Source organism: Muntiacus reevesi, chromosome 1 (genome assembly GCF_963930625.1).
Source record: "Muntiacus reevesi chromosome 1, mMunRee1.1, whole genome shotgun sequence".
Classification (NCBI taxonomy): domain Eukaryota; kingdom Metazoa; phylum Chordata; class Mammalia; order Artiodactyla; family Cervidae; genus Muntiacus; species Muntiacus reevesi.
This window is the reverse complement of record NC_089249.1, coordinates 64,111,907-64,131,584: the sequence shown is the minus strand read 5'-3', so window position 1 is coordinate 64,131,584 and position 19,678 is coordinate 64,111,907.

Sequence of the window (19,678 nt, the reverse complement as noted above, 5' to 3'; positions counted from 1 at the left end):
GACAGGGAGGCCTGGTGTGCTGCAGTCCATGGGATCACAAGAGTTGGACAAAACTGAGTGACTGAAATGAATCAATACTTACCAAGCATGGATTATGCATACTGGACAATAGTCAAGTCCTAGAAATGATCATTATGGTCTCCCAAGTTTACTTCAGGCACAACAAAGGGTCACTTTGGGTGGCAGGAAATGAAACTTGCTTCCCATAGGGAAAGTTTGCGGTGGCTATATTACCCAAAAATGGGGTTTGCCTCTTGGTGGGTGTCAAGTCAAAAGATACAACCAAGTCAAAGATTGGGAGAAGGGAGGATTTATTATTACTTGTAACAAGTAACACTGGGAATCTCTCCCAAAGCAGAGTCTCTCTGAACAACAAGACTGGGTAAGTTTTAAGCTAAACTGTGCTTAATCTCTCAGTTGTGTCTGACTGCTTGTGACCCCGTGGACTGTAGCCTGCCAGGCTCCCCCATCCATGGGGATTCTCCAGGCAAGAATACTGGAGTGGGTTGCCATGCCCTCTTCCAGGGGATCTTCCCACTCAGGGATCAAACCCAGATCTGCATTGCAGGTGGATTTTTTACTGTCTGAGCCACCACATGCATATTCAAGAAGGGGTCTGAGCAGAGGAGAATTCAGCTTTGATTTGGGGCAAAGGTCTACAGAGTCCAAGCCTTCGTTGACTGAGGGTCAACGTCACGATTCCCTTTTCCACCTGGGTGGGAGCCTTAATTCCTATGGAAGTTAAAGTGTCAGATTGTTATGTACATTTCTTGACAAGGAACTAAGACTCCATTCTATTGCTGAACTATTGTTTCGTAACTGCTTTTCCTTTGTTCCTGGGTTCCCTCATTTCCCCTACAATCATTGATTACTGAGACCCATTCAAGGGCAAGCATTGTGGCCAGGCTGATATTATAAAATGGCTTAGGCCAAAGTGGCTTCTATCAAGTAGGCCATTCCTGGTTCTCTTTCTCCAGGGACACCGTACCCAATCTGCTTTCAGCTACACTACCATCTCCTGAAACTAGGGACTAGGAATGAATTTTAAGCTCACTGTGGTTTATAAATATGATAATGGTTGGGATGGGTGGATGACAATTTGGATTAGCATGGAGTATGCCGAAATAATTCCTGCTTTAGTCACCTAGAACTTGCCTGCCTTTATGAGTTAATTCTATTTCATCTCTCAACTTTTCACAGAACTTGTCTACCACTTAATCTAAAAGCTAATCCAAATTCAAGGACCTGTCTTCTTGATTGCTTTCCTAAGTAGAATCTTTTTATTATTTTAACCAAACAGGGTAGGGATTTCCTGGAGAAAGAGAAACAGGCAAGGCTTTCTTGATGTAAGAGAAACCATTTTTGACCCAAGTCATTTTGTGTCCTAAGCCTGGCCACAATGTTTGCCCTTAAATAGATCCCAGTAATTACTGATCTTAAGGGAACAAGAGAATGCATAAGCAAATGATTATTATCAGGCAAATATTAGCCTGAAGTTCTCAATTTCCGGATCAACTGGAACCTAAGGGATGATGATGTTGACCTTTTCTGACCCTCATGACTTCAATCAACTAAAGCTTGGACTCTGTTGACTACCCAAGCTCCTTCATGAATATGCATATATTAGCTTAAAACTTCTGAAATTTTGCTGTTCTGAGACTACTTTGGTAGATCCCAGGTGTTTCTTATTTGCCGTAAGTAATAAATCCTTCCTACCCTAATCTTTGGCTTGACTGTGTCTTTTGGCTTGACACCCACCAAAAGGAGAACCTGGGTTTCAGGTAATATTATCTCATGCTCCATTCAGCACAAGATCCAGAAATTCACTGCAAGTACAGAGGCTTTGGGAGCTTTTTTCCTACTAACTAGACTTAATAGGAGATTGATGTATAAATCTGTATTACCAATTTTTCTTGGAAAAAGGAAATATACCTAACCAGGGACATTCTGCCTATCACATAAGGTGTTAGGAGTTGTTCCACTCTTGGCAACAGAGCTCTGGAATAGCAGTGACTTAAAAAAGATGGAAGTTTATTTTTCTCTCATGTAAATTAAGTTTGGATATGGGCAGTTTAAGGCTGATCTGCTGTCTCTGCAGAACCCTTTAATGCTTCTGACTCCTTCTAAAAGCCAAACTTATTGTGTGGTTACCATTCACAGATCACTTCAAGGTCACGACTTGGACATTGCATGTCCAAACATTGAATCCACAGTTTTTTTTTGCAGGAAGGAAAGCAAGGGGAAGGCCAATGGGGACTCCCAACTGACTCAACAATCTTTTTTAAGGGGTTTTCCCCAAAGGTTCAATATTTTAGAAGCCAGAACTTAGTCATAGAGTTACCCAATCTCTGTAGGACAAGTTGGGAAATTCAGTTTTTGGCTGGACATTTAACCACTCCCCTCCCCCCAAAATCACAATTATATTATAAAGAAAAAGGGGAGAGAATGAATAGTGGGCAGACAGCTGGCAATCTTTTCCATTATTGAGGAAATAGAACTGGGCTATACATTGAAGTGAAGTGAAGTTGCTCAGTCGTTTCCAGCTCTTTGCAACCCCATGGACTGTAGCCTACCAGGATCCTCAGTCCATGGAATTTTCCAGGCAAGAATACTGGAGTGAGTTGCCATTTCCTTCTCCAGGGATATATATATATATATATATAGAATCAGAGATTAGCCAGTTAGGTAATTTTGAGTAATATCTTTCCTGGGCTATGGATAAGATGGATGAACATCCCAGCCCCAGTCAGGGTTATTCATTCCATTCCTGGGATACAGCGTCCATTTCCGTTTTGTGGGATTGAATAAAGACGGGTAGAGTCTTAGTGATGTTCCTCTCCTCCTCCCATCCATGCAGACCACACTCTAGTGTGGCAGGAAGGAAAGTGGGGTGTGAGACCACAGCCACATCCCAGGGACTTCCCTGAGCCCTGGCAAGCCCCTGAGACAGCTGCCAGGTGTGGGCCTTGGCTTCTGACAGGAAAGAATTCAAGAGCAAGCCACAGTAAAGCAAAAGGAGGTCTATTCAGGGAGATACACACTCCATAGACAGAGTTTGGGCCATCTCAGAAGGCAAGAGGTGCCGGGATACGAGGTTGTCAGTTTTTATAAGGTTGGGTTAATTTCATAGGCTAATGAGTAGGAAGAGTATTCCCCCATTTGGGGGAAGGGTGGAGATTTTCAAGAATTTGGCCACTGCCCACTTTTTGTTCCTTTTTTGTTGGCCTTGTAACTGTTATAGTTCTTATGGATGGGTCATTTATCATAGGTCAATGTATTGCAATGAGCATATACTAAGGCTCTAAGCCTAGTGGAAGTAAATTGTATGCCATCTTGGACCTAGTTGGTTATAGCCAGTTTGGTTATAACTTCAGTGGCTGTCAGTCTTTTAGATTGTGCCCTCTCCCCTTCCTGTCTCAGTAGCACTCTTCAGCTTACACTGACATTGCTGCTCAGAGGTTTTCACTGAAATACTTATGATGGTTATGAGTAGAATGCTGACTTTTTCCCTCTCTAGCTACTTGTTTCAGTCTGGGAAAGAGGAGAAAACAATCAGAGGCTTGTGACTTTGAGGAAGTTTTATTCTCTCTTCTCTCTATATTCTTTAACTCAGAGACTAGAAGGCAGCAAAAGAGAAGACCAAGAGTAAGAGAAAGTGCTGGATAATTCTGGCTTCCTGGCTTTCTGGCATCAGTAGGAACACTCTCTGATGTCCTTCAAGATGAAACTTGGGAAGCTGCTCAGAGCTGTCCTTCACTTGCGGTAGGTGTGATGTAATTGACAGCTCTAGGTCCCAGCAGTTCAACCCTGCATCTAGGATGGGATCCTGTGATTCCTGCCTGTGCTGGGGGAATGTTCTACCTGTCTTTCAGTACTCTGAACTCTGCCTTGACATCAAATTTTTAGTTAGTATTAGATCAGTTTCCTTTGGCTGATATCCAAATTGCCAGTTTTTGCCTTAATTGCAGAATGTTTTAAGTTTCATGCTTTCTAGGGCAGTCTCTTAGGTACTGAACAGAGATAAGTTGAGCACTTCATGCACACACATAAACACACACTGATAATTATTGCAGAGAACATTTTGCCCCTGCACCCCACAACTCTGCAGCAACCTGCCAAGGGAACATGAGTAAAGGCATTCTCTTAGGGTCTGGGGCACAGCTTAATTAATCTACCACAGTCAAGGATAACGTTGCCTAGCATCACTAATTATCAGAGAAATGCAAATCAAAACTACAACGAGGTATCACCTCACACTGGTCAGAATGGCCTTCATCAAAATGTCTACAAACAATAAATGCTAGAGAGGGTGTGGAGAAAAGCGAACCCTCTTACACTGTTGGTGGGAATGTAAACTGGTACAGCTACTATGGAGAACAGTTCCTTAGAAAGCTAAAAATAGAGCTATCATTTAATCAAGCAATCCTACTCTTGGGCATATATATGGAGAACCGCATAATTTGAAAAGATACATGCACCTCAGTGTTCATTGCAGCACTGTTAACAATAGCTAGGATGTGGAAGCAACCTAAATGTCCATCGACAGAGGGGTGGATAAAGAAGATGTGGTACATGTACACGATGGAATATTACTCAGCCATAAAACACAATGAAATAATGTCATTTGCACCAACATGGATGGATGTATAGATTATCATACTAAGTGAAGTAAGTCAGAGAAAGACAAATATCATATGATATCACATATGTGGAATCTAAAGAAATGATGCAAGTGAACTTACTTACAGAGCAGAAACAGACTCATAGACTTAGAGGGCAAACTTTTGGATACCAAGGGGGATATGGGCGAGGTGGATGAATTGGGAGGTTGGGATTGACATATGCATACTACTATACGTAACGCAGTTAATCAACAAGGATCTATTATATATCACAGGTACCTATACTCAATACTCTGTAATAGTCTATGTGGAAAAAGAATTTGAAAAAGAAGAAATATATGAACATGTGTAACTAAATAACTTTGCTGTACATTGAAACTAACACAACGTTGTGAATCAATTATACTCCAATATAACATTTAAGAAGTTAAAAAAAGAAATAAAATAAACAATAGAGAAAATCAATAAAAAGCTGGTTCTTTGAATAAAAATCAACACAAGTGACAAATCTTAGCTAGACTGAGCAAGAAAAAAAATGAAAAAAAAAAAAAAGACAGAAATTACTAAAGTCAGGAATGAAAAAGGGACATCATTACCAACCTTCCAAAAATACAAGGAGTTGTGAGGAAATACAATGAACAACTTTATGTGTAAATATAAATGTGCATGTATGAATTACTAAATAAGAAAGACATTTCAAAGCAGAAACTATAAAGAAAAAGTACATGAAGAGGGTGGGTTGGAAGGGGAGGGCAATGGGTGTACAGGTATAGCCAGGAAGTATCCTGGGGATAATGCACAGAGAGCTGGTGGCCAAAACACTGACTCGTGAGCATTACCAGATGAAAGATTGAATCAAAGGCAATGCTGTTTTAGTTTCTGGTCTCTTTAAAAACAATGGATAATGAATAGCCTGGACTAGAAGGTTGGTCTTGCTTGGTTGGGCTGATGGAGGACCTAAAAATGGTGGACTCACATGAGCTCTTAGTAAGGCATTAGCCCAGTACCTGGCAGCAGGAAGCATCTAATAATCTTAGTTTTAATTAGAATTCAAACAATTATTCTGTATCGGCAAAAGTGTGCATATTTGATAATAACCAGTGCAGCTGGGAATGTGAGAACTCGGCACTATTGCTGATAATGAATTTATATAGATGTTCTAGAAGGCAAATTGGCAATATATTACAAAGAAGTTTTTGGGTTTTCTGTATGTATGTGCAGGAATTTATTCTGAAGAAATAACAACACAAATACACAGCCAGGGATGTATAAGGTGACTCATCTCAATAGTGTTTATTATAGGAAAGCCAGAAAATTTAAGTAATAAAATATAATATAAGTAGTTAATCAATCATAGGAATTTGCAAAATGAGCCCCAAATCAAAAATAAAAATACTATAAAGTTTATTAAAAGTATCTTATATGGGAAAACTATTAAGTGAATATTAAGTTTAAAAATGTTAATGGCAAGAGTGAACATCGACATTTTAGGAATCAGTGAACTAAAATGGACTGGAATGGGCAAATTTAATTCAGATGACCATTATATCTACTACTGTGGGCAAGAATCCCTGAGAAAAAGTGGAGTAGCCCTCAGAGTCAACAAAAGAGTCCAAAATGCAGTACTTGGGTACAGTCTCAAAAATGACAGTAAAAAAAAAAAATCTCTGTTCGTTTCCAAGACAAACCATTCAATATCACTGTAATCTAAGTCTACACCCCAAACAGTAAAGCCGAAGAAGCTGAAGTTGAATGGTTCTATGAAGACCTACAAGACCTTTTAGAACTAACACCAAAAAGGATGTCCTTTTTATCACAGGGGACTGGAATGCAAAAGTAGGAAGTCAAGAGACACCTGGAGGAACAGGCAAGTTTGGCCTTGGAGCACAGAATGAAGCAGGGCAAAGGCTAACAGAGTTTTGCCAAGAGAACACACTGGTCACAGCAAACACCCTCTTCCAACACAAGAGAAGACTCTACACATAGACATCGCCAGATGGTCAAAACCAAAATCAGACTGATTATATTCTTTGCAGCCAAAGATGCAGAAGCTCTATGCAGTCAGCAAAGACAAGACTGGGAGCTGACTGTGGCTTAGATCATGAACTCCTTATTGCCAAACTCAGACTTACATTGAAGAAAATAGGGAAAATCACTAGACCATTCAGGTATGACCTAAATCAAATCCGTTATTATTATACAGTGGAAGTGAGAAATAGATTCGAGATATTAGATTTGATAGACAGAGTGCCTGAAGAACTATGGATAGAGGTTTGTAACATTTTACAGGAGGCAGTGATCAAGACCATCCCCAAGGGGAAAAAAAAAGGCAAAAAGGTTGCCTGAGGAGGCCTTACAAATAACTGAGAAAAAAGGAGAAATGAAAGGCAAAGGAGAAAAGGAAAGATACATCTATCTGATATATCATTGTTCCAAAGAATAGCAAGGAGAGATAAGAAAGCCTTCCTCAGTGATCAGTGCAAAGCAATAGAGGAAAATAATAGAATGGGAAAGATTAGAGATCTCTTCAAGAAAATTAGAGATATGAAGGGACCATTTCATGCAAAAATGGGCACAAAAAAAAAAGACAGAAATGGTATGGACCTAACAGAGGCAGAAGATATTAAGAAGAGGTGGCAAGAATACACAAAAGAACTGTACAAAAAAAGTTCTTAATGATCCAGATAACCGAGATGGTGTGATCACTCATCTAGAACCAGACATCCTGGAGTGCTAAGTCAAGTGAGCTTTAGGAAGCATGACTATGAACAAAACTAGCAGAGGTGATGGAATTCCAGCTGAGCTATTTCAAATCCTAAAAGATGATGCTATGAAAGTGCCGCACTTAATATGTCAGCAAATTTTGAAAACTCAGCGGTGACCACAGGACTGGAAAAGGTCAGTTTTCATTTCAATCCCAAAGAAAGACAATGCCAAAGAAGCTTCAAACTACTGCACAATTGCACTCATTTCACCTGCTGGCAAAGTAATGCTCAAAATTCTCCAAGTCAGGTCTCAGCAATACGTGAACTGAGAATTTCCAGGTGTTCAAACTCGATTTAGAAAACGCAGAGGAACCAGAGATCAAATTGCCAACTTCTGCTGGATCATATGATATGGAGAAATATCTATATCATATGGAGAAATATCATATCATTTGGAGAAATGTCAATAACCTCAGATATGCAGATGACACCACCCTTATGACAGAAAGTGAAGAAGAACTAAAGAGCCTCTTGATGAAAGTGAAAGAGGAGAGTGAAAAAGTTGGCTTAAAGCTCAACATTCAGAAAACTAAGATCATGGCATCTGGTCCTATCACTTATGGCAAATAGATGGGGAAACAGTGGAAACAGTGACAGACTTTATTTTGGGGGGCTCCAAACTCACTGCAGATGGTGATTGCAGCCGTGAAATAAAAAGACACCTGCTCCTTGGAAGAAAAGTTATGACCAACCTAGATAGCATATTAAAAAGCAGAGACATTACTTTGCCAACAAAGGTCTATCTAGTCAAAGCGATGGTTGTTCCAATAGTCATGTATGGATGCGAGGGTTGGACTATAAAGATGGCTGAGTGCCAAAGAATTGATGCTTTTGAACTGTGTTGGAGAAGAGTGTTGGAGAAGAGCCTTGAGAGTTTCTAGGACTGCAAGGAGATCCAACCAGTCCATCCTAAAGGAAATCAGTCCTGAATATTCTTTGGAAGGACTAAGGTTGAAGGTAAAGCTCCAATACTTTGACAACCTGATGGCCAAGAACTGACTCACTAGAAAAGACCCTGATGCTCTAAAAGACTGAAGGCAGGAGGAGAAGGGGATGACAGAGGATGAGCTGGTTGGAAGGCATCACCAACTCAATGGACATGAGTTTGAGCAAACTCGGGGAGTTGATGATGGACAGGGAAGTCTTGCATGTTGTGGTCCATGGGGTCATAAAGAGTTGGACATGACTGAGCAACTTAGCTGAAGTTTAAAAATAGTCTGTATAATGTGATCTTGAAAATATAAAGTACATATTTATATATGCATAGAGAAATATCAAAACAGTGATTATCTCCAGGTGCTATGAAATTCTTGTGTATGTTTTTCTTTATGTTACAAACTTGCTTCACTGAAAATTTCTTTTCTATTTTTTTCTTTTTTGGTAATGGAAGAAGGAAATCTCAATAATTAAAAAAAAAAAACGGTCTGTATCATTCCAGTTTACACTTCATTATCTACTCTTTTAATTCTTTAATTTACTCTCTAATTGATCAGTGAGTGTAGTTTTGTGTTTTCTAACCTGGAAACTGAATGTCTTACAAAACATACTTTTGACGTGGAGAGCTTTCCTATTATTCTCAATGTTTCTTTCAGACCAGAGCAATTAAACCCCCTTTAAACAGTTCCTTTACTCTAGGGCTAGCACAAGTCTGCAGTCTAACTCACCAACAGCCTTTAGCTGCAGGTCTCCATAATTCTACAGTGGAATTACTGATTGTCTGTAATAGATGTATATCTTTTACTGACACTGTGAAGAGGTGCACCTCTGCTTCAGAATGGCATTAGCAGGGCCTCCATTTCTCTTCCATCTGTTCAGAGTACCTAAATCATAGTATTCAAACAACTTAATTAGGAAAGGTGAGAGTGGCATTACTAACAAAGGTCATTTTCACTTTACCAGAACATTCTCAAGCAATAGGTATTAATAATGTTTTTGGTGTGAACCAACAAATCTGAGGGAACACATCTGATTCCTGCAGCTAGCTCAAAGCCAAATGAGAAAATTGTTACAGAAAATAACAGATGGTCTCAGATCAAATATATCTCCTCAGAGGAAAAAGGAACAAACTTAGAAAATAACTCCCAACATGGTCAGGACATTCAACTGAAGAAACATCAATATATAGACAATTCAATTAAAAATTATGTGTCCAGGGTTTGTTATGCTATCAGTCTTTGATTTAGAGGTCTGGGAATGAAAGTTAAAATAAAGTATGAGAATCAGAACAGCCCATGGAGTTCTAAAATTCCACGCCATATTTGTTAGAGCATTTTGTAATTGTGAGATCAAGTAAAGCATAATTGAATTTCTCTAAATCGACTTCAGGTAAAATGGGTGGAGAAGGGCATGAGTGGAGAAGGGCATGACAAGTCACTCCACCCATTTCACAGATGAAGTAGATTTAGAGAAATTCAACTACCTGCTAGGTCACACATCTAGACTGGCCAAACTAGCCTTAAAAAACATTTCAGCTTGACTCTGGAGCTAACGTTCTCTCCCTTGCTTTACCTGAATGTAAATTGGTAGAGCCACTATAGAGAACAGTACAGAGTTTCCTTAAAAAACTAAAAATAGAGCTAACATATGATCCAGCAAACCCACTTCTGGGCACATACCCAGGGAGAACCATGATTCCAAAAGACACATGCACCAGGATGTTCATTGTAGCACTGTTTACAATAGCCAGGACATGGAAGCAACCTAAATGTCCATCAGCAGAGGAATAGATAAGGAAGACGTGGCACACGCAAGGAACAAAATAATGCCATTTGAAGCGACATGGATGGACCTAGAGATCTCATACTGAGTGAGCTTAAATCAGACACAGAAAGACAAATACCACATAATAGCGCTTATATGTGGAATCTTAAACAATGATACAAATCAACTTATTTACAAAATAGAAATAGAGTTACATATGTGGAAAACAGACTTATGGTTGCCAGGGGGTAAGGAGGAATCAATTGGGAAATTGGGACTGATATATATACACTGTGATATATAAAATCGATAATTAATGAGAACCTCCAGTATGGCACAGGGAACTCCAGTCAATGCTCTGTAATGGCCTGTATGGGAAAAGAATCTAGAAAGAGTGTATACATATATGAATGTATAATTGAATCTAAAAAGAGTGTATACATACATGAATGTATAATTAATTCACTTTGCTGTACATCTGAAACTAACACAACATTGTAAGTCAATTATCCTCCAATACAAATTGAAACAAAAGAGACTGTAGACTCAAAAAAAAAAAAAAAGCTGTGATCTCACTGAAGATCAGGGCTACAAGACCAGAGTTTAGAGCACCTGATTTATATTGTTTATTGTCATGAGGTGGTGAAATTATTTATAATAATAAATGCAATTTTAAAAATCATCCAGTTTGAAATCATATTGGAAACAATATTGCTGTGTCCAGGAAACACTATTGCCTAAAACGTCACAATTTTCATGATGAAATAAAAAGCATTGCTTGGCTTGATTAAATTGCTGACACACACAGACTTTAAAAAACAGAAAGCGTGCTCTGCTCACTTCTTGTGATTCACTGCATTGTGTGCAAAGATGTGTGTGTCTTAAGAAACATAAAACAACAGAGAAGAAAGGTGGAAAGAGGTGCTCTTTTTGATTTGTAAATGGCCGCACGTGTCCTTTGTTATTCCACTGACAATTTTTAGACTCTTGGACCTTTTGATATTCTTCCATCAAAACTTTCTTTCTCAGTGTCTGTCTCATTTCAAAGGGACACTAGCTAATCCATGCCACTGAGCTACCCTTAATTCACAGACACTTTAACTGTAGCTGTGCCTTAACTCAAAGGAAAGATTCTAACACTGGGATTTCAAGCCAAAGTAGCCTCTGGGCTCTGGAGTGCCTTTCATTAGAGAATCTGCTGGACTGTATTCAAACTCTTCAGAGAAAGACATTGTGTTTCATTCATCTTTCCATTTCCAGCACCCAGAAAAATTCTTGTTCCCTAGTAAAAACTCCATATGTGCTTGTGGAATGAAAGAAGGAATGAAAGGATGAAATCAACTAGAGGGATCTTTTATAGCAGGTCCCAAGTATTGTTGATTAATAAATATAATGTTTGTCTACTATTAAACCTATTTGGCTGAATTTTGCTCGTACTGTTGTTGATCCCGTGTTTGGGTGCCTAACGCACAGTGAGAGCAAACAAACCAAAACATTGGAATTTGGAGAAGAGAAAGGTTTATTGCAAGGCCCAAGCAAGGAGAATGGGCGGCTCTTGTTCAAAAAGCTCAAACTCCTTAATAGTTCCAGGGAAGGGGTTTTTAAAAATGATTTTATTTATTTATGTAGTTTTGGCTATGCCGGGTCCTCGCTGCTGTGAGGGTTTTCTCTAGTTGTGGTGAGCAGAGGCTACTCTTCATTGTGGTGCTTGGGCTTCTCATTGTGGTGTCTTCCCCGTGGAGCATGGCCTCTAGGCATGTGCGCTCAGTAGTTGTGACTCGTAGGCTCTAGACCACAGGCTCAATAGTTATGTCACATGGACTTAGTTACTCTGCGGCATGTGGGATCATCCCAGATCAGGGATTGAGTCTGTGTCTTCTGCATTGGCAGGTGGATTCTTTACCACTGAACCACTAGTGAAGCTCTCAGAGAAGTGTTTAGACAAAATCTGGGGGAGAAGGGCTGCAGGCTGTGTGACCTTCTTCTGTTTGGTTGGTGATAAGGTAATCGGGTCACATCTCAATTATCAGCCATCTGATTCCAACCAATCTGGAGGTCTAAGTACTTGTGCTCAGCCTGAAGTTACAGCCTCCCACCTGGGTCAGGGGGAAGGCTTAGCTCCAGTAGAAAAACTCCAGTAGAGATAAATTGATTGAAACTTTGCTTAAAACTGTACTGTTGGGACGTTCCTGGTGGTCCAGTGGCTAAGAATCCACACTTCCATTGCAGGGAGCACAGGTTTGATCCATTGGTCTCACATATACCCCTCAAGGAGAACATTGCTTTATCCTACACGCCTGTTTCCTGACTGCTCCTCTGTTTCTGCATTCTCTCTCTGCCCTAATTAGTAACTGAATCTGCCATTGGGAACTCAGGGAAGGTCAGGAAGGCTGTAGCCTTTTCCCTACAAACAAGAAACAGGGGACATGTAGAGGCTTTTGTAGGCTAGAGGGCACCTCAGGGTCCTGCTCCATTTCAACCCCCCCTTTTGTGATACTCCTCGATCTGGAGGGGAACAGGTGTTGGAATCATAAACTCAGTAGAGGAACTTGGTTTTAGCGGAACTTTTTCAGTAACTGAAATCCTCATTCATCTTGAGTCCACTGCCATCAAAGACGGGGCATGTTCCTTCTGTTTAAGGGGCCGAGAGGAGGAGTGATTTGCCTGATATCTTTGTCTGTTCCTGTTTCTCTGTCTCTGCCCTCATTTTCTCTCTCTCACACACACACACCCTCCAGCTCTCTGCATCTCTCCCAGCAGCCTTTGTAATAAATCGAGAGCTCCACAACTGCCTATACTGTGCAGCTTTAAAAAGAGAAAGCTGTCTGAAAGATGCACAAATATTGTGACTCCCTGGAATGAAAGCTTCTCTCCTGGGAGTCAGAAGAGAAAGCGTGTTGAAATCTCAACCTCTTTGAACATACCATCCTTTAAGTAAAGCTCCTATTTAACAGCGGTCCCTGGGGGTTCTGGGCTTGTCATCTTCCTGGAACTCTTTCTCACTGGACTGATTATTAGTGAGCAGGCTAATGCTGGATGGAGGAAAGCCAGTCTGAGCTTGGGCTTTGTTCAGGGACTGTATCTTCTGGATGGTCAATCTGTCAGCAGCCTATAATTTGATTTCAGATTTTTCTCAATTGTGCTTTTAATTCCTCCCTGGGCATAGATCTTTTTAAAAGAAAATGGTGTGGTAGAAAAAAGTGGCTTTAAAATCAGACAAATCTAGGTTCAAATCCCTGTTTCCTTACTTACACTGTGATCCTGAGCACATCACTTAATTCCTCTCAGCCAAATTTTCCCATCTGTAGAAGAGGGATATTAACACCAGCTTCGCAGAATTGTTATGTTGGTCAGTAGGCTAAATGGAATGGAGCTGAGTTGGTCAGCCAGCTTCCCAAAATGGACTCCCTAAGGAAGAGCAACACAACTCTGGGGACTTTCTTGCTCTGTATTCTCTGGGGCAATGGTGCTGGTGGGGAGAGAGGGAAACAGGAAACCATTGCACTGCTTCCTGTCTGAGCGCTTGTTTACGTTTTCTTCTTGTTTGAGGAATGCTAATGAGGCAATGGTCCAATTAAGCCACAGGGTCTCAACGTCCAGCAAAGGGCAGTGAGTCACGCCTACGATCTGCCCTTTTGCCTGCCACAGGGGCCTTTGTTGCTCTGTGTTCCTTTCAGGAATGCCTTGTTCTCCCCAAACAGCTCTTAGCAGCCCCATGTGAACGAGGTCACAGCAGGCTGGTGGCAGCTGGCACAGAGCAGGGCCAGGAGCAGTTACTACTCTGATGGCTCTCCTTTTGCCTCCCAGCCTTCCTCCCCAGCCTCTGCTCTGGTTTGGATCGTGTGGACATTTGTCAAGGCTGGGCTCTACTGAAGCATTGGCAGAGTTACTGTGACTTGGAGAGAAATGCTTCCAACAACTCTGGCCCAGCAGTCCGTGTGAGAAGGGATGCTCTCCCAAGCAGCTGGCTGAGCTGCTCTGCCTCCCAGAGATGCCTGGAATTCCCTCCAACCTCCAGCATCCTGTGATGCTCTCTCTCCCATCACCCCCTAAACAACTTGCCCACTCATCAGAGGTGGGTGGAGAAAGGGAGGAAAGAGGGAAAAGTGTCACTAAACAGAAACAAATTGACATCTTTGGGTCCTAAAGATGATTCATGCTGAATCATTAACTCACTAGTCAATCAATAATTCCACGCTTTTAAAACAAATTGATTTAAAGACTAATAATTTAGTAGAAGATGTAAAAGATATTTACACAACAATTGTTGTGTGCCAGGCACTGTTCTGAGCTCTTTAGAGATGTCATCTATCCTGCAAGGTATGTGGGCTCTCAAACCAGATCTCAATTTGAATTTTGAATTTGACATAGAGCAGCCATATGGCCTTGAGTAATTTATTATTTTACCTCTCTGAGTATCAGTGTCCCTATCAGTTTCTTTGAAACATCAGAGAAATATTTCCCTAATCATCATGTCTAAGGTAACACCACACACCCCACCACCATCTTTCAGAGCACTATTATTTTTAGCCACAATAACTGTCTGTTCAGAGTCCCCTTTTTGCTAGGCTTGGCTTCTAGTGCTGGGGATACAACAGGAAACAACTACCCTATGGAACTTACACTCTAGTAGGGAGAGAGGATGAAAGTGAAAGTGAAAGTGAGTCGTGTCTGACTCTTTGCAACCCCATGGACTACATAGTCCTTGGAATTCTCCAGGCCAGAATACTGGAGTGGGTAGCCTTTCGCTTCTCCAGGGATCTTCCCAACCCAGGAATCGAACCCAGGTCTCCTGCATTGCAGTAGGATTCTTTACCAGCTGAGCCACAAAGGAAGCCCAAGAATACTGGAGTGGGTAGCCTATCCCTCCTCTAGCAGATCTTCCTGACCCAGGAATCAATCCAGTGTTTTCTGCATTGCAGGCTGATTCTTTACCAACTGAGCTATGAGGGAAGCCCAGTAGGGAGAGAGTGACAGACAAATAAGAAAACAGATAATAAATATATAAATAATATTCTAAATTCCCTTTTTACCATCTATCTCCCTCAATAAAATTATTAGCTCCTTGAGGGCAAATTATCACCTGTTTTGACTTCTGCTGAATTCTCAGTGCCCAGCATAGTGTTTAGCACAACACATGTTTAAGAACCGAAGTAAATAAATAAACTTGAACGTTTTCGAAGAGAATAAAATAGATAATCTATGCTTGAAGCTCTTAGCATAGTGCTTGGAATACGGTAAATATGTAACAAGTTGGTGGTTTTTCAGTCAGATTCCAAAGCTGTGTGCTTAACCACTTCATTATAATGATAACTATAACAATAATAATGTGTTGTTATTATTATAGAATTACATATACCAATGTATAATTTACTTACCAAGTTCTATTGTATACCATGGACTGTCTAGGCATATTAAAATAATACCTTATTTAATTATAACTTCACAATAATCCTTAAGTACTATTAGTCCTTAAGTAAGGTAGACATTCTTAACCTTAAGTACCAAATTCCTATAATAAAAAGCAGAGTGTAGTAAGTGCCAAAGACAGGCACAAACAAAATACTGTGTGATTTCAGAGGAGGAAGAGATTCATGTGGTCAGGGTGGCTGGAAGAGTTTTGATAGAGGAGAATCTCAGAGGATGGCAGAGTCTGAGCATGGAGATAGCAGGGTGGGGTGGGATGGGGCACGCTGAGGCAGAGAGAAAAGCCTGAGAAAGGGCACAAAAGAGTGTACACAAGGGTGTGCTGTCCTCACAGAGGCGGAAGTGTGGTACATGAAGGGAGAGGTGGGTAGGGCTGGAAGTGGAGGGGAAGTCAGCTCTCAAATGCCAAGGAAAGAAATGTGAACTTCCTTTCATAAGCCATAGGGAGCCATTAGAATTTTTAAGCAGAAGCATATGAAGAACCAGAATTGTGAACTTGAAGATTAATTTAGTTCTAGACTAGATGGAAAGGAAATGAGGCTGCAATTGCCAGGCAGAGCCCCGGTTTGGGGACGTGGTGGCGACCACAAAATGAAGAAAGCACATGTGAAGAGCAGACTCACCTGGCTCAGTGAGGGACGAGGGAGAGGCTGTGAGCTTTAAGATTCAGAGGCTGCTGCTCTTCCTGGCTGCCTGGCATGCTGCTAAGCTCGGGCCCAGGGACCTTGATTGTTCTCTAACCTGGGCAGTTTTTCAATAAACCTTTCTCCTGAGGGATTTAGGACTCTCTATTACTTGAGACTGTCTCTGTTTTCCATGACTTCATGTAGAATGATCGTAATAGAACAGTGCCCTGGGTACAGTGTTGGTACAAGGCTGGCATTCACTCTAACCCTAACCTAACAGAGCTAAATTGAATTGAATTATTGGTTATGGCCACTCCTCTGGGTTTCCACCAAAGTTGAATCCAGCTGCTGCCTCCAGGAACCTAGACACAGATAGAGCTAAACCAAGTGGCTCTTCTGCCCACTCTGAGAGGCTGTGTCCACCTGGGATCGCGGTGACTGAATGGCTGGAATGGGATGGCTCAGTTGCTGCGGCAGCTGGTCTGTGTGCACAGATGCTCACAGGTGCTAGTTGGGACCATGATGTCCAAAAATGACAGGACTGGTGTTTGGAACCTACAGAAATAAAGCTGTGTTGGTAACTACCTTCACAACACATGGATAGATTTACACTAAATTTGGCAGATATTTGGGGGGATGATATGACTTAAAGGTTTTACATGAAATTTACTTTTGAGTCTGTGTGTGACAGGGATGGGGAGGTGGTTTCTAGCTGGTACCTGAAGGAGATGGAAGGCATCCTGCATAGCCACAGGAGCTGACGCAGAAAATAGACAGTGCTTTAAAATATGAGCCCTGAACTGAAGTTCGTAAGGGTAGATGATCCCAAGGCTAGGTGTAAATTTTTATTCAAGATTCTTCTCACAAGGGCAATTCTGTTTAGCGTGTTTTAGGCAGGTTGTGGCAAGAAGTTATTTAATTGTCATTGGCTAATAACACCAGGAATAAAGGTTTCAGGGAATCCAGAGAAATTCATATGCCCTCTTCTGGTAATTTTCCAAACACTAAAATCAGAGTCTTCATAACCTAAGGTCAACAATATATCACAGGATAACTGGTGTACCGGCCTGAAACCATGCCCTTATTCTTGGATATCGTCCATCTGCTCTTGACTCTTCAGGTCCACGGACCTAACCCTTAACTCCAGGGTGCACACTGTACCTCTCCATTCTGCCTGCATCTCTGTAAATGACTCCGTTTTGAATTACCTAATGTGGGTGTGTCTCCTGTTTCTTGCTGGGGTACTTCAGATCCACCTTGTTTTTCACAGACTCCATGACTTCATTTCCCCTCCAGGCCTTGGAGGTTAAAAAATGCATTCTCTGTCTCTTACCACCTACCTCCAAATCTTGTGCAGGATTTCCACTCTTGCGGGGCCCCTTTCTGTTCTACTATTCTCTCCTTATCATGCAAGTCTCCCAGTGAGCTCTTTGTATAACTTAAAAGTAGATGATACATTCATTCAGATCTGTCCCCTCTTTTTCTTTGCTGTAAAACTAAATCACTGAGTCTATTAGCTGGTCTTGTGGAGCTAAAACCCTGTTCGGGGCATTTCTCAATTATTAGCAGTGGGTCAGTGCATGTTGTCCCCAGACATTTAAAACCACACCATCAGAAAGGCTCTACTGAGATCGCCTTTCCATGTAAGTGTATTAACACCTGTGCTGGTAACTCTGCTTGCCCCTCCCAATTTGCCTTTTATTCTCCAGACTACTGGGTTTTCCCACCTGCTGGATCACACTTAGGTTTGGCTAAAAAAAGTTACTAGCATGAGATCAATATTTAGGAGGAGAGAGAGGTCAGGGTATTCATTCTCCTCACTCCCCTGCCAGGTTGCTAGGTGGCCCTCCTCCTAAGGTTATGGCTCTTGCTGGGCTCTACAAATAGCTCCCTCACTTTGCCCCCTCAGTCCCAAGATGGGATCACTATCCCACTATTCTAGTACCTGGGTGCTTTACGGGTTCCTGTTTGCTCTCCTACCCCTGCACATGCCTCTGTCAATAGTTCCCCCATTGAACTCTCATCATCCACTTTGGGTGTGCCATCTTCTGAGACCTTTACTGACATAATACACACCTTTTCATGTCATTCAGAGACTGGAAGGCTGAAGTTCACCCCATCATCCTAGACTGGGTCTAATTCAGAAGTCACACTGAGATCCTAACACTTCAAACCCGATCTATTCCTTCAAGCTCGTTATAACTCATATAAAGTTTTCATTGATGTGATTTACAAAAAATACAATCTGGACTCCAGGAATAAGGTGAATTCAGAATCCTGCTCTCAGGTGGATACCCCCTTGAACACAGGATCCTGACGGATCCATCCTTGGAGATATAACAAGCAAAAGGCTTTCTGCAGGCCTTGACCTTGACTCCTCTTGGGTTTCCTCCTCTGAGTTAGTCCACATATGGACTATGAGGGCCATTGCTGTCTTTCTAGCCTAGGAGCTCAACTAAAAGCAGACTAGGTCATTTCTTTAGTATGTGTTCACCAGGCTCAAATTCATGTTTGGAGAAAGACTACATGGCTCTTCAAACCGAGATGTTTTAACATGCTTCCTTTTGTTAGGACTGACTAGAAAGTTTTAAGAAGTTTCTCGACATGATTGAGATAAATTTATTTTCCACCTAGGTTAGTAAAAAAGACATGTGTAGAGATCTGTGTTAATTGGATCGTTATGAACAGGCACTGGGGGCAGCTGCTCAGCTGGCCTGTCAGTTAATTTAGTACTCGAACTTAGGTCTCTAAATATTGATGATCAATTTGCAAGATAATTCAAGGTAAGAAGATCAGAAAAAGAAAAAGAGAACTGTTGTCCCAGGGATATTGTCAATCCTCTTTCTAGAAGATCAGTCTTCTAGAATGGATGCTCAGCTAATTGTCTGTGCCTGTGTCAGAAACTTTCCTATAGGGGTAAAATAAGAGAGGAAGTTTTGAGCTTGCCCAGAAGGTAAAATGAGCCACAACCAGCCTTCTTGCCTGTGAGGATAGTGCCATCTTAGATGATGACAACGACCTGGGGAGCACAGAAACTAGGGACTAAGGCTGACTAAAGTAAAGTGAGCAAAGGAAGATGGAAAGGGGGAAATGGGGCAAAGGCTGAGCTGTGTTTTTTTTAAGGCCTCATTCTCCCTCAGCTAGTGCAGGGGAGATGAGCATATCAGTGATTGAACTGCAGGCTGATGTGTTAGAAGGAAGGTGAGCAAATTAATTCAGTTATTTTGACAGCAGCTAATGTGCAAGTCTGGGTTTGAGTTCAAGTCTGTTCCTTTTGCCTTGGTGTATTCATGCTCACTGAAATGTGTAATGTTAATAATCCATGTAGAAAAGATGCATCATGTCCATGTCCTATAAAACTCAGTTTCTAGGAAAAATGATTGCATGATTAATGATCACTTACTATACATCCCATAGGTGGATTCCTCATTCCTCTTCTGCGCTCCCAACTATATCTCATGAATTAGATACATGTCTGTTTTTGAATCCTGCAAGACGCTGCAGGTTGAAAGGGACTATAGAAATGAGTTCCCCAATG